This window comes from Odontomachus brunneus, unplaced genomic scaffold (genome assembly GCF_010583005.1).
Source record: "Odontomachus brunneus isolate Ranch 3 - 2012 unplaced genomic scaffold, Obru_v1 Obru_scaffold_024, whole genome shotgun sequence".
Classification (NCBI taxonomy): Eukaryota; Metazoa; Arthropoda; class Insecta; order Hymenoptera; family Formicidae; genus Odontomachus; species Odontomachus brunneus.
The window spans coordinates 95,963-111,271 of record NW_022639474.1 but is presented as its reverse complement, the minus strand read 5'-3'; the positions used below and the strand labels follow the sequence as shown (position 1 = coordinate 111,271).

The 15,309-nt window shown below is 40.9% G+C and overlaps 1 protein-coding gene across 1 annotated transcript in view; it reads right to left on the bottom strand.

The window, feature by feature from the left end:
* The window catches only part of LOC116842349 (plexin domain-containing protein 2), a 41,504-nt gene that overhangs the window by 24,882 nt on the left and 1,313 nt on the right, over nucleotides 1-15,309 (bottom strand). The gene's annotated exons all lie outside the window — the stretch shown is intronic.

Sequence of the window (15,309 nt, the reverse complement as noted above, 5' to 3'; positions counted from 1 at the left end):
GAAAGATTCGTGTGGGAGAAGTTTTCACTTAGCCAATTGCTGTCAGTTACTTCAACTGAGTTTTAACCCTTAAAAAGTTACGTAAATCTTAAACGTGAGTAAATTTCACTCAGAGTGTATTTTCGTTTGTTTAGAACTTCCGGAAAAATTACCACAATTCAATTCTTTTCTTTTTTCCTCCTAATCGATGTAGAAAGCATCAAGGAATATGAATCCATCGATGTTTCTGCGAATAAAGTTGAAAAAAGTTATAATAAAAAAACGAAACAAATGCTTTTCGAAACGTTAACGTTTGAAATGTTGGTTTAAGTGAATTTTACCCGTGTTTAGAGATTCGAGAGTTAAACGTCTAGGCGAATGTGTTTTCAATCACAACGACATCACAGAGACATTATTTCCCGTTTGATTCCCATTCAATTATACTAAAACTTTCTTTTCCGTGTAGATTAGGTCAAACTGAACCAGAGAGTTCTCTATCATTTGACAAATAATTACGTAGATTTTTAATTACTATTTACAGAATTATTACTTTTAATTACTATTCATGGATGATCGCGTGCAACAATATATTAATGTTCTTTAAATTAATAGGCCTACATGGCCATTTACAAAATGGTAGAGAGCTTTTCTGTTCGATTTGATTTAATCAACCAGCACACGACGGTACGCATGATTATGTATCAATCTTCTTTGATTGATAACTCAAAATTTCATGTGGTTTGCAAAAGTAGAGTAGGTAAAGCAATTTTGTGTGCAGTTAGACTTAATCTATATACATGTACGCGAGGTATGGGATACTTTGCATAAGACACCCTGTGGAAGTAATTACCAGTACTACTAGAGACAGAAGAAATAAACGATAACGTGAATGAAGTTTTTTATTTACATTTGACACAAGAAGTACACTAAAACGCTCGCTTCCAACGTTGCGAGTGGATAATGAAATAACGATAACGCGGAATTCACGATAACGCGATCCTCTCCAACGGGAGCAATTAGCTCCATATTTAATAGACACTTTCGAAATCTATGGAGCAACGGCAGCACCGACGGTAATTAGCTTTCTATTTATCGGTACGCTCGCGAATACGTTAATGAACGCGCGTCTGAAACAGCGGATTGAATTTCTCACAATTCTCCGCGATACGCGTCGCGAGGCTCGTTTCTTCATCGCGAGCCGACAAACGGTACATTTGGCCCAATTAATCCAACAACGGAATTATGCGAAAAATGCAAATGACGCTCTCGTGCCCAAGACGCGGTCGAGGCGAATTACGGCAAAATCGTGCTTACCGAAATAATTGGCGGTACGCGTCCGATTGCAATTATACAAAATTATATAATTATAATAAGATTTTTTCTTCCTGTTTTTTTCCTCAATGATCCATCTATCATAGCGATTATAGGAATCACGAAGCCGCTTTTGATTATAGGAATCAAAAGTGAAATATTTTTCCTGACGAGGGCTCGAGTAGAAAATTTAAAATTTAAAATTAATAGTATCAATTAAGAATAAATTAAAAAAGAATAAATTAAGAATAAAGCGTATAATTAAGTAGTTGAATAAGATAACGAGACTAAAAATAATTATTCGGAATAAAAAATCGGTCTGAGTCGTGGAAGGTTGATTCACCACGTACATTTCAAGGTTTATCTACAATGTGCTCTTTGTTTCTTGTTTCCTTCTCTTTATCCTATAATAACTTAAAATTTAAGCCATAGCTCAAATCTATAATGTACTTTTTGCTTCCTACTTCTTTCTTTTTATCTCTTCCTAACTTAAAGCTTAAACGTTGGGTCAGGAAAAGGAAGAAGACAAGAAACAAGAAGCAAAGGACACATTGTGGATCAGACTTTACGTCAGAAAAGGACAGAGATTAAAAAACAAGAAACAAAAACATACTGTAGATCAGACTCAAAAGTCCGGAAAAATATTCAGCGCGTACGTTGACGCCGTCAGACCTTCTTATCTTCCTACAGTTCAAATATTTGTACCAACAATCGCGACTGTTCTCATTTGCCATCGTCCTCTCACTCGGTGAAAAATATCAATTATTAATCACGGCCGCATCTTTTTTTCGTAACGCAGATTGAAAAATTCCTATGCAAATTCCTAGGCGGCGTGCCGGATAGCTCTACTTCTTTTTTCTCTCTTCACCACTATTGCAATTGCGTCCCGTTAGTCACTTTCAGTCCTTCGGCTTGAAATTGATTATGTCTTGGATGTAAACCGCATTTGCATATTTGTTGCAGCAACGAGCCATAAGGACGTTGCTGTGTGCATGTGTGTATGTTGTGTGAGTATATATACCGAATGGGCAAATATTTGCACGTTCTTTGAACATGCAGCAACGTATTTACAGTTCCTTTTTTTCTCTCTCTCTCTCTCTCTCTCTCTCTCTCTCTCTCTCTCCCCCTCTCTCTCTCTCTCTATACGTATGAGTTGTGCGTGTGTGTGTGTGTGTGCGCATATTTGTGCCCGGATGTGTCTAAATGTATTCGGATGTTATTCCGGATGTATCCGGATATTGTTCCGGAAATGTCCGGATGTTGTTCCGGATGTATTTGGATGTTGTCCCGGAAGTATTCGGATATTGTACCGAAAGTGTCCGGATGTATTCGGAACAGGTACACACACATACACATATATACGTAAGACTTCTCGAAATTCCGAGACGCCAAACGCGGATGGAAGCCGTAGACTCGCGACTTCCCAGTAAGAATGATAAGTCAAGCGGCGGACTTTTCTTCTCGGCGAGAGCGAAGTGAAAGCTGAGGAATGGACCGCAAAACGTTCCTTTGCCGGCAAAACAACCTTATTTAAATAAATCATCTCGGCGAATTGTGTTCTCTGAACGCGCCGCCACGCCTCTCCACGTGGCTGCCGCCACCACATTCTACACTCGTTCGCGTCTTCGGCACGAGATTGAAGATTATTTTACAACCTCGAAGGATGAGATGATGAAATTTCACTCGTTCCCCAAGACGAAACGATTAACAAGTCAAACTTTCCGTCGCGCATTCACGATGCCAAGACCTCTTCATTTGTAATGGCCGCGGATGGTCCGTTCTATTGAAGCGAGCAGCGTATCGCAAGGTATGTAATTCCATTCGGTCAATCGCTGAAAGGCCTTCTGCCATTAACGAGGTCGTTGGGGTGATATCCCGCTGACGTTCTTCGACGCCTGAATTGACCCGCTCGCGAGCATGATCCCGTGCGATTCGATCGCGCGTTATCGATTCTGATTCTCATCGGTTGCACAGCTGCCCGCGGAATTGCCGCGTATTATTTTCGCGTGATGGAATTATCTCCAGCGGCCCAGAAACACACATGGTACCGCGAGTATATATTGATATAACATATATTAATAAAAAATATATTTAATAATATTATATATAAAAAAAATATATATATATATATATATATTATATATATATATATTTTTTTTATATATATTATATACATAAAATAAAATATATTTGATAACATATTAACAATATATTAATAACGCACATAAATATTTTGTACATGCATAACGTACAGCAAGAACGTAATGATATATTATATTAATAGCCAGTTCGATAATTTAATGTGCATAATTGATGCGCGCTCGCACAGGACGGTAATTAAACGCTCTCAGAGACAAAATATGCGTGCACGCGCGCATACACACACATATATTTTATTTTAAGAGGATTCCGCGGTATTCCCGCGATCTATTCCCGGCGCGGTCTCGCAGCGGTGCATTTAGTAACGTCCAGAATGAATTGAGCCAATAATCCATATCGGAGCCCTACAAGAACCGCATCGCAGTGCATCGCGCGCACGAGACGAAGATGCAGTTCGTGAGTCGCGCGGCGCGGCGCCAGAACCACTTATCGGACTCGCTGCAGACGTCAAAAGGATGCCGATGTGATAATTAACGAGGAAGCTGTCGGATTATTTGTCGTGGCACTGGCGTAACTCGCCGTATCGTTTAACCGCATGTCGTATAGGCTCGTATTAATATCGGTTGTTACTTGAAACATGTTTCAAGTGAGACATTTGAATTTTAATTTAAACCTATAATAACAGTTGTCACTTAAAACTTGTCTGTCGTATAAAACATTCAGATTTTTATTTAGAGTCAGATCCAAGTTTCTCAAGTGAATAACATATGTGACACTTACATCTGCAATCACGACTCAACTGAGAAACTCCTGACTCTGAACGCAAATCTATCTCACTTGAAAGACGAGCTTCAGGTAATAACTATTAGTACGGGTCTTGGAGCTCTTTTCAGTTGATTTGCGACTATAATATAATGTCACACGTACATGATTTAACCAAAAACTCCAGATCTAACTTTGAATTCAAATCTGAGTATCTCGCAGTGAGACACGTTTCAATTGCAACTATTTTGCTAAACACGTATGCATGATGTAATTATCACAATAATGCAAGCAGTACAACGCATCGGCGAAATATTTTTTACCGTAAATATGCAGTAAGAGGGAGGGTGCGGCGGCGACGCGCTAAAATATTGCGAATGCGGCCGAGTGCCTCCTTGCAGAATTGTGAGCGCGGCAGCCCGGCGAAAACGCAGCGGCCGATAAATCGCCCGCGAGAACGGATGGAGCCCCCCGAGATGTTGCATGCAAACAGCGTACGCGCGCGAAGGGATGGAAGGGCCTGGGATATTACATGCAACAGGGGCGGGCTTCCGGCGTAAAACGACGCACGCGATGGCCACCTACGCGTGACCAGACACGCGTGCATACGCACGCGAGGAGGCCGCGCTCGTAAAGACGACGATCTTACGCGCTCGCGCTCCGCCAACTGTCGCGGGTGCAACGAACTCGCGATTTCGCGCCCCGCGGCTGCATTCTTCGCGCGCGCGAATTGCTGTCCGGCACCGCCGCGTCCTTAACCCTTATCCGTACCAGTCAGCCTGCTTTTGAGAGAAGGGAATCGCGATTCACCGTCGGGTCGACCCAGATAGACTTTCATGATCATCACGACGTGAGACAATCGATAATGGGAACTTTACAATTCTTTTAGTTATTTATGAGGTATAAATATACTGTATCGAATTAATTATTAAATTCACATCATATAGTGATATCAATTTTTTGTTGTATCGATGCATAACAATGAATTTACTCAAAGTTACACTTAGCTTTTAAATTATATTTTTTATAATATATTGTTTGGGGCAAATTTTGATCCTTCTTTTCGTATTTCTTTCGTCGTTCTGTGTGATAAATACGAGAGAAATCTGATCAGTCGTAAAGGACTAAATGTTGTTGAGTTTTGTGATTTGATATATTTAAAGTTTAACTACATCAGTTTATCAGAGGATTTATCTTAGCGAATTGAAGAGAGACTCGCATATCTTAACAAATAAATCAAGGGACAGTTTTATTGTTTTATTGTTTATCTTAAAATATACCGCAGTGGCAAAAGTACAGTGAGTTGTAAAACGGTTTAAACACAATAAACTTTCACCAAACTGTCAACATTGAGAATCCTTACTGTATGTGTGTGTTGATGAACTTTTCCAGTAATTACATTATTAATTATTACTAATTATTATTAGTATTGATATTATTTACTGTTCTTAATTATATCATTATTATTACTATTATAGCGTAAGACCGTCGGTAATGACTCTCGATTTTGACAGTTCATTGAGCTCAAAACTTGATCATGTCTAAACCGTTTTGCTTTATCCACAGTACATACAAAAATTATATATGCGAAATAGATTTACGTATCGTGTCGTTTAAGAAGTTCACTTCGCGATTTTTGAATCGCATTAACTTTCGTATCGCACATTCAATAGAAATATATTCAATAAATTATTCATCAAACGAGCAATTACCTTTGATGATGGACGGAGCGTAAACAGCGACGACGATTGCTTGGCCTAATGAATAATTTGTCTCCATTAAATGTAATGAGGTAAAAATCGCCTGAAAAGTCAAATCGAACTTTCGGGCTGATCCGATATGTTTATCCAACAATTACTTGTCAGATGGCTCGATGCGAGAATTGTTGCATTTGTATTTATATCTATGAGACATCTCAAATACGCGAGGCACGGACCAATCAAGCGTAATCAGTAGGGCCGTTCGTACAAGGCGGACAACTTAATGACCGTATAAAATAGGCCACGTGGGTGTTTGCTCGTGTTGGGTCGCGACCGCGACTGCGGCTGTGGCTGCTGCTGCTGCTGCACCCTTTCCTCTCGACGAAATTTCTCCGACACACATCCTCCCAGACGCGTTTCATTGCGCTCGTTAATTTTAGAAACGAATTATCGCGCGCGCTTACATAATCCTTCGTAACTTGGTGGGTTTGGTTGCATATAAATTATTCAATAGCTCGCTTTTCTTTTTATCTTAGTTTTAATTCTATATGGAAACAGAGAGAAACAGCCAGACGAACATAGATTAAAATCATTATAAACAAAAATTATAATATATAATATTATATATAAATTATTATATATAAATATTATAATTATTTGAATGTTTCTTTATATCTTCAACATAAATATTAGATAGATCATCAAATTTGCTATTTTTATAGTAGTAATTTTTACTTTTAATTTCATTTTTATAGTATATAGCAATTTTTATTTTTAATTTCAATACAATCCAGAGCTTCACAAAAAACTTTGTAAGAGGAAATATGATTTTGACGTAATTTTCGCTACAATATTTTCTCCGTGTACAATCAGGTTACTGATATTTTCCAACCATATACAAATAATCAATAAATGATCAATATTGCGCACATTTAAAAAAAAATCAACATTTAATTTAAAAATCTTAATAACTCAATTGCAGGAGATGTGAAGGCTGTTTTGCCGGCCTGCGTACGTGTGACACTTAGTAACATATAAAAAAGCGAGCTAAATATTTTTGCAGAGAAGATAATCGGACGCATAAAATCGTTTCATGAATGCAAGAGTGCGTACTTCGTCATAGATAAGAACCCGTCCGACGGACATTAAAAATATCTTCCTATATATAAACGGAGTGACTCGAACGATAAGACTGATACTTGGCGCCGGTTTTAATCTAGACATGTAATATGTACGCTCATTAGGATACGCGAGTGGAGTATAAGCTTACTTAGGGAAGCGGCTTAAGACACGCCGTCTATCCGTCGCGGATATTCACAGTCCGGATCCACCGGGTGTTGTATCGACTCCAGCCGCGACCATAGCCACAACGATACGTGCACACAGAAAAATACCCACTGCATTTAAGTAAATATCATTTGTTTCAAGTATTTCACAAGATTATGCAACCGCAAATTTATCATAAGTTCATCATAAGCGTGAAATTTACTAAAAATACATTTGAAGTGCTAATAAACTTGTTAGACTGAAATTAGCATTTCAATCAAAAATATTAAATTAAGACAAACAAATTCGATTTGATCGCTACATAGAGTCGAACCAACTTTTCCTCGATCAAGTTTCATTATATTCTTGTAAAGAGAATAAATTCTTCTTTCGAGTATACGACGATGAGCATTCTTGAAACTTGTGTGTATTTTAATGTGAGTTTTAAGAATGTTATAAGAAAGATATTCTTTGTTGCAGATAACCGTCACACTTAAAAGACGGCAATTGAGTAATCACTTTGCTTAGCGGTAGAATGATACTCTTCTGCGTGGACTTCCGCGCTGCTCGTGCAATACACTAATTTTACAAACGGCCGGTCGTGACGACTGCGACGAAACGCGACACGTTCGTGAGATTTGGCAAGGCACGATCGCCATCAGTCCACACGCACGCGCGCGCGCGCGCGCGCTGCATACACACGTACGCATACACCGGATATACACGCACACTGTGGCCGTTATGGTCATATCGAGCGACTACAATACACGGTATCGAAGCCGGATGTGTACGGGCGCGTGTGCGCATCTTCGCGCGCGAACAATACGCGTGGAACACACGGTGCGCCGGCCGTATAAGCGTGCACTCGCGTAATAAAGGGAGTTAACGCGCCATCAACACACGTCAGAAGTTCGGTGTAAAGAACGTTACCCCTGGTTATAACACGTACGTTTACTGACGTTTCCGAGAGCTCGTAAATTCAGCGGGATGCTTTTCCAGCGTATCTGGGACAACGACACGCGGAAACTCGAGCGAGTTCGCACTCCGCAATGATCTTTAATTATCGACTGATCTCTCCGCCAGTTGTCACGGTCGCGTGAGCGTTTCGAATGTTAATTACTTAGCTTAATCCGACGCCACCCGGACTTATTATATTTAGGTATCTGAGCTGATCACAAAGTGTCAAGGGAATGGAATCAGAGGGAGAGGGATGGGGTGTTCAGGCTTGGTGGTAGTCTCTTTTTTCGCAGGTTTCTGCAGAACAGACAGACAGACGTTCTACTTTGTACATGTATTTTGTATTGTGTCGTTTCTAATGGCTTTAGGACTTTAGGTTCTCGTCTGAACATCACATTGTGCTAATATACCTCCGTGTATGTTTGTGTATCATGACAAAGGGGAAATATACCGGTGTACCACATACTGATCGCATAAGACCGAAGGTACAGAGGTGTTACGGTTTCGAGTTACAGCCGGCATGTGGAAGCGCCCGCGTATAGTCATGTTACGGACGTGCAACTTCCCCGTGCCGATGTACGGGCTGCTTCAACGGAGGCCACCCATCCGAGTAATTTCGCACACGTGCAAAATAATTTGCGGATCATATAATACAACATTAAAGGGAAATGAGAGAAATATCAGAGAATCCTCGGATAGATCTCTTAAAAACGAGTGAGAGAAAGAGAGAGATGGCAAATGAGAGCCAGTCGCTATTATCGGTGCGAATATTTAAATTTTAATTAATGAAAGAATAATAACGTTTGATAGTGTCAACGCAGGCCTCAAATGTTTTTCCGGACCTTTAAGCTTGGTCTACAATGTGCTCTTTGCCTTTTATTTCTTGTTTTCTGGCTCAAGGCTCAAACTTTAAGTTAAAAAGAGATAAAGAAAAAGAGACAGGAAGCAAAAACCACATTATACATTTGAGCGAAAACTTAAGCTTTGAGTTAGAAATAAAGAGATAAAGAAAAAGATAAAAAGCATATTGTAGATCAAGTTTGAAACGTGCGCGATGAATCAACCTTCCATGTCAGGCGGACCGACTCTTTATACCAAATAATTATCAATTAATCCCGTTATCCCATTCCCAACCATTTAATTGCGTACTTTATTCTCTCTATGATGTTATCCTCTTCTCTCGAAAAAAGAGAGAGCATTTATTTCCCTTAATTTAATTAAGAATAATATTTCTCTTAATTTAACTGAAGAAATTAATTAATTAAAAATTAATTAATTAAAAATTAACTATCTTAATTAATTTTTCTTTTAATCTTAAAACTACGACGTGAAGTCGTAGAAACAGATCGGGAAACCGCTACTGCTATTGCGTTCTTCGCGAGCAGGTTGCTCGAAAGTGCACATTTCCCTCCAATTAACTCTTTCTTTCCCACAGTGGGCCCGCCACCGACCACCGTATCGATCCCATCGATACGGCCAGTGACTTCGTGAGTTCACGTTGGTTTCCTCGCGGTGCAAACGAGGTCAGTCCGAGTGTAAGTCCGCGGAACGCGCCGCGTCAGCGAAAATAGAGCGATCCGAAGTTGCTGCCGCGAAAGGTGTAGCGAGTGGCGAATGGCGAGTCGAGAGTGCGTTGAACTTTCTACGTCGATGGAAATATGACAAAAGCCGTGACTCATGGATGAGCCGTACGTACCAGCGTACGTATGCATTCACGTACTCGTATATGCCACAAGTCACCGGTGACGTGGATGGCAACTACTCGCGCTACATTCTACTACGGATTTCCCACTCTGTCCCGCGACTGTCTCCCCATACCGTTGGGAAATGCGTGCCGAAAGGAAGCACATCGATGAGAGAGGGATGATAAGGACTGTTCTCGTGTCCGCGACGGCGAAAGCGCGACGACAGTAAACGCTCCGCGTAACAGTAAACAGATTTCCGTCTCGACGTCGCGAATTCCCCTCCCGGCGATTTACGTCACATCCCAGGTGTACCCGACTTCTCAAACAGTCCGGACACTTACGTTTTAATCGCCGGTGCGTAGTGCGTGTACGCGACGCATGACATGAGCGCGATGATAATTTATGCACATAACGAGAGAAACGCCATGACTGGCGACTACGCGATCGAGGGGAACCTGGAGGAACTCGGCGAGGCGCGTTGCGATTGCGACGCGTAGTCGTTAGGGAAGCAGGGATTAATGTAAATAAAAAGCAGACAGAAACCAGAAATGTCGCTGAAAAACGAAATAATTGTCTAGCCGAGCTTTCATATTCGTGTTCGTACGCCTCGCCCTCCTCGAGGGTCGAGACATGTCTCGAACATGTCATTACGTCGAATTTAATCGCATAGACGCGCGGCAGAAGCCATTATGCGTGCGAACAGGTTAAAGTGTTACGAGGACAAATTTCTACACTTCAGAGAGCGTTTCCGCGCCCGTGTGAAGCCCACTGTTATCGGCGGGCGTGATAGTTCGCAAGCGAAATTTCACATTCCTGTATGGAAAAAGGCGATTCCGTTAGTGTAGCTGAATTTTCTTTCATCTAGTCCTGGGGACTAGGCGAAAAACTCAATTGCAGGAACAGAAAGATTCATGTAGGAGGGTTTTGTTCAATCTATTGCTCTCAGTTGCTTCAACAGAGCTTTAAGGGAGCTTTCTGGTTTGAAAGGTCGCAGAAAAAGATTCTTTCCCGTAATTTTTTCCAGGGAAATAAAAAATACAGGAAACGTAAAACTTTGCGTGTTCTTTAAACTTTACTTTAAGAATATATTTTTATTGTCTAAATGACAAAAATACGTTTCTTTCTTGTGAGCTTCTAGTAATCAGAATATATAATATAAAAGAAGAGCGTTTTTTTTCATTTAGATATTAAAAGTATATTCTTAAAATAAGATTGAAAGAATATGTAAAGTTTGATATTATTAAGTTTTCTCGTTCCCTATAAAAATTCCGGAAAAATAAATTTTTTTCAACTTTTCAGATCAGAATACCTTTTAACGCTTAAATGTTCAGATTAATGTTACGATACAGAGATATTTCTCGTCAGCGAGCTTACCTCTACCTCTTCCTCACTTTCAGAGAAAAAATATCTAAGAAATAAAAAATACTTATTCAACAGGTAGTTGTAATAGCACATTCAATTACATTAATATAAAATATATTTTAAAGATATATTATAAAAAAATATATATTTTCTTGAAAAATTTTAGTTTTTTTTCACAAAAACAATTGTTTGTTTTATTTAAACAAAATAATTTAGATTTAAGTAAATATTATAGTGCTCACCGAATAAATATTTTTTATTCTTCAGATTAAAATTCTTCGGATTATTCAGGTATTTTTTCTTTTACGCGAATTGAAATTATCTTTTTTTCCATATGAGCGCTCAACGCGATCCATAGCTTTGTTTTTGCGCGGGAACCATTTACTATGGCCGAGAACTCCTTTTCAGAAAGCGAGAACGGCCCTTACTTTCGACTAATCGCTGCTCGTTGCGAAAACAGCAATAGCGTATTTATCACTAGGAGGGTGAGAAAACTTGCAGCACGCAGAGAAGCAAGCGAGAGACATATCGCTTTAATTAAGAGGGAATTAAGAGGGAAGATCACCTGTTTGTGAGGATTAATTGATTTGTGAGTAATTTGTGTCGGGCCGGAAGTGTGTACTCCTGTTCGTCGCTCTGTTCCTCTCGCACGTTTTCATCGATTGAGATTAAACCGCCACGGTGCATTAAAATGCGCTCGCCGTGGAATTACGCGAAATCTAATTACGCGCTCAGCTGGACGAGGCGTCTCGCGCTTGTAAACGAGTTAAGTGTTACGAGGCGGACGTTACAAGCGAAGTCCCGCCACATGCGCGCACTTTTGTGCGAGCGTTAAATTGGAATTTCCCCGTATCTCCCGGGCGCGTCGTCATTCACCTTCGCGCTGTAAACCGCTTGGATTCCGCGGCTCTATTCGATAAGGTTGTAAACGTCGCGCCAGTTAGAGAATTAATATCGCGGATTAAAACAGCCTCGCATGAGTCAAGTCGCCGGCGCAAATTGAAACTCTGAGGTTCTCTGAGGTTCCGACACGCTATATAGGGTGTCCCGAACGTGCCGACGAAGAAGTGGCTCTGAAGAACCGGTTGGGCCGAAGTTAAAAGTACGATTGTGTTATTAGCGCACGGAAAAGAAAGATTAGTCGAAAGTTGATACGGCTAAAGACTCCTAATTGAGGCAAACAGAATTTCTGATTCTCTCCGAATGACAATGTATTTTCGCTACCTTGCTAACGATTCCATTAGTGTAGCTGAATTTTCTATTATCCAGGAACCAGACGAAAACTCGAGAACAAAAAGATTCTCGTGGGAGGTTCCTACTCAACCAATTATTCTCAGTTATCTCAACCAAATTTTTAATACAACTGAATGTTCAGGTGAACGTTTTTGGTACATCAGAGATATTACTTCGCGTCAGCGAATGTTTCGACTGGTCTCCCCATAAAGTTACCCACAAAAAACTGACCCAGATGACTCTTAGTTGTTATTCGGAAAATTGAGAACCGAGATTGATTCAAAGGAATCAGAAATTCTGGAAAAATGCGCCCTTCAATCAAGATGCGTATCAGATGTGTCATTGTTACGTTAATTCGATTAATCTTTTCTCCATTTCTGCGTTATCTTGCGGGCAAGACACTGGGATATGTTGAGCGTATCGCCCCAGATTGTAAAAATTTATTGGTATTCAGAGGTCATCGATGTTTAATTAATTTAGATCTATTACTTCCGTTGCCTGTGACATGTCTGTTAAATGGATAGATATGTCCATTTCGAATGTTGGCGATAAGCGAGCGAGAGCAATCGAATATCAATATATCACGGCGACGTTTTACAAGTGGAAAGCAAATATGTGGGAAAAGGGGTCAGTACAATTCCGATCGCGGTAGTGTAACTTCACTCCACGCAATAGTGCGACACGTATCAAGGAATACGCGACGTACCGTGTCAAGTTCCTGGCTAATTCATCGATTTTCGCAAAACACCGCCGGCGTATGTATTATGGATGCAGTAGCTTGTTGCACCGCGCAATGATACGTATTTGCGATGTATGAAATATTCTCCCTGTTATTTGCTCGCTTAACTATAAGCTTTGCCTCCCGGAACTGGCAATAATAACGTGGCTTCTGTGTCTTGTATTTCTTTTTCTCTCCTTTTTTTCTTTTAAGAAGACTCACGAGACGAAAATGCGCGAAGAAAGTCTCCTCTGAGAATTCGAAGGTCGCTAAACGCGATGAAAAGGAAAAAAACTCATTTGCGTCAAATTGCTGCACGATTAATATCGTCTTCGTGGAGCTGCGTCTGTGTTTCTCTCCTCTTCGACTTCGTGATTACGAAACGAATTCTCCTTCGTGACAAATAGCCTTTCGGCTATAAATATCAAACTGTCAAGCACAAACAATGAAGTTACCTGCAATTTTGTACGTACGAATGAAGCGATTATGAGAGCGGAGTGGAGTGTAGGAAAGAAAGAGTAGGGAGAAAATAAGAACTTATATCTTGACACATCCGGGTCTTAAATAACGTCAAACTGAAAATATGTCGTTAATGTATAGTCGAATCATACCAGAATTTCTTGTTACATACTACGACAAAGAGCTAACAACTGTTGACATTCCAACGACTCCGACGATGTCAACAATACTTGGAGTATCTCTCCGGCTTCAAGAACGTTAACAATGATCGCGATTCCTGCCTGGGATTCTCGCTGATGATACGCAAATAAAAGAGCGAGCGCCGAATAGCGATAGCGTGCTCGAAACAAACGGAGACAGCTTTGCTTTGTGAAATCGCGCGTGTGTCGACGGTATATGTACGTACAGGATGACCTGAGATAACCTTCCGAGAGCTGTCATTCGCGAATTCGTACCGTTATCCCCGGCGAAAATCGGAGCAAAAAGAACGCACAATCGTCACGCGCGCGGAGATCCCTTCCTATTTTAGTTTCTGTCTTCCTCTGCCTCTCAGCCGTCCATTCGACATTGAGAAATGTATAACAACAAGCCAACGGGTAATAATCTTATCAAGGACGAGCATAAAAAATATCACTCATAAAGCACAGTTCTTCTGGCGCGCTAATAGGCGATTCGATCGGCTGATTCCGCCGACGGAGAGAGATTAGAGGCGTCGCGTGACACTCGTAATTTCAGGGAAAAACAGCTCATTAAAACGAAGGGCTCAAGCCAACGGCGTGTTAAGCGACGCGACAGAATAGTTACATAGTGTCGGAGGAGAGAGAGAGAATTTATACTGGGTGTCCGAGAATCGCTCCTCGTGAACGGGATTGTCAAGAAAAGAACTGAGACGCGCGCGGAATGGTGATTTCAACGCGCGATAACGAAGAATCGAAAAAATTCAAGAGTGTGAGCAGAGAGCGTGCGAACGGGGCGCTCTTTCTCGATTAATTTCGCGTGTTCGATGACTACGCGGACGAAAACGTACGATTGGATTAACCAAATGTCTGGTGAAATGTCAACAAGTCAGAATCCCGGCTAAGGTTACCATAATTCTGTGTTTAGGTTAACAAGATTCCGGTTAACCAAACAAGCTTGCTGGTTAGTTAACATTGCTTCACGTTGAAGACTTGCAAGTTCTGGTTAACCAGAAATCTTGTTTGGCTAATCAGAATCTTGTTAAAATAAAATTCTGGTAATTTGAATTCTGGTTTTCTTTCTCTGAAATTCTGGTTCGTTCATTCCTCACCAGATGTTTGGTTAATCCAACCAAATTCTTTTTTACTCGATACATTTCCTATTCGCCATAATTGATTTAATTAACGTATTTTGCCATTACCACGGCGATGAAGTCCATGTATAATTTCACGATTGGCACGATTTTTCCTCTCTCTCTCTCTTCGCAATTATTTGCAACTGCGCTCGGTCTCGTCTCCGCGGGCATGATGCACGATCGCTCAGTGCTTGGGGGCCATCAGTATGAGCGAGCGAGTGAAGGAGCGCGAGCACGACCTTATTACACCGATATTCCCGATCCCGTTGCATCGGCGGCGCCTAGCGTCGACGCGACGCGCCGATAACAACGGTAGTGATAACGATGACGGCAAACGCGACGAAGGCACTTCGTTAAATCCCACACGTCGGTATTGCGTAGCAAGCAGTCACCAGTGACGTCAGGTGAGACCTACGTTAATTTCTCGACAGGTGTTCTTTTTTCTCTTTCGTCCCCCCCCCCCCC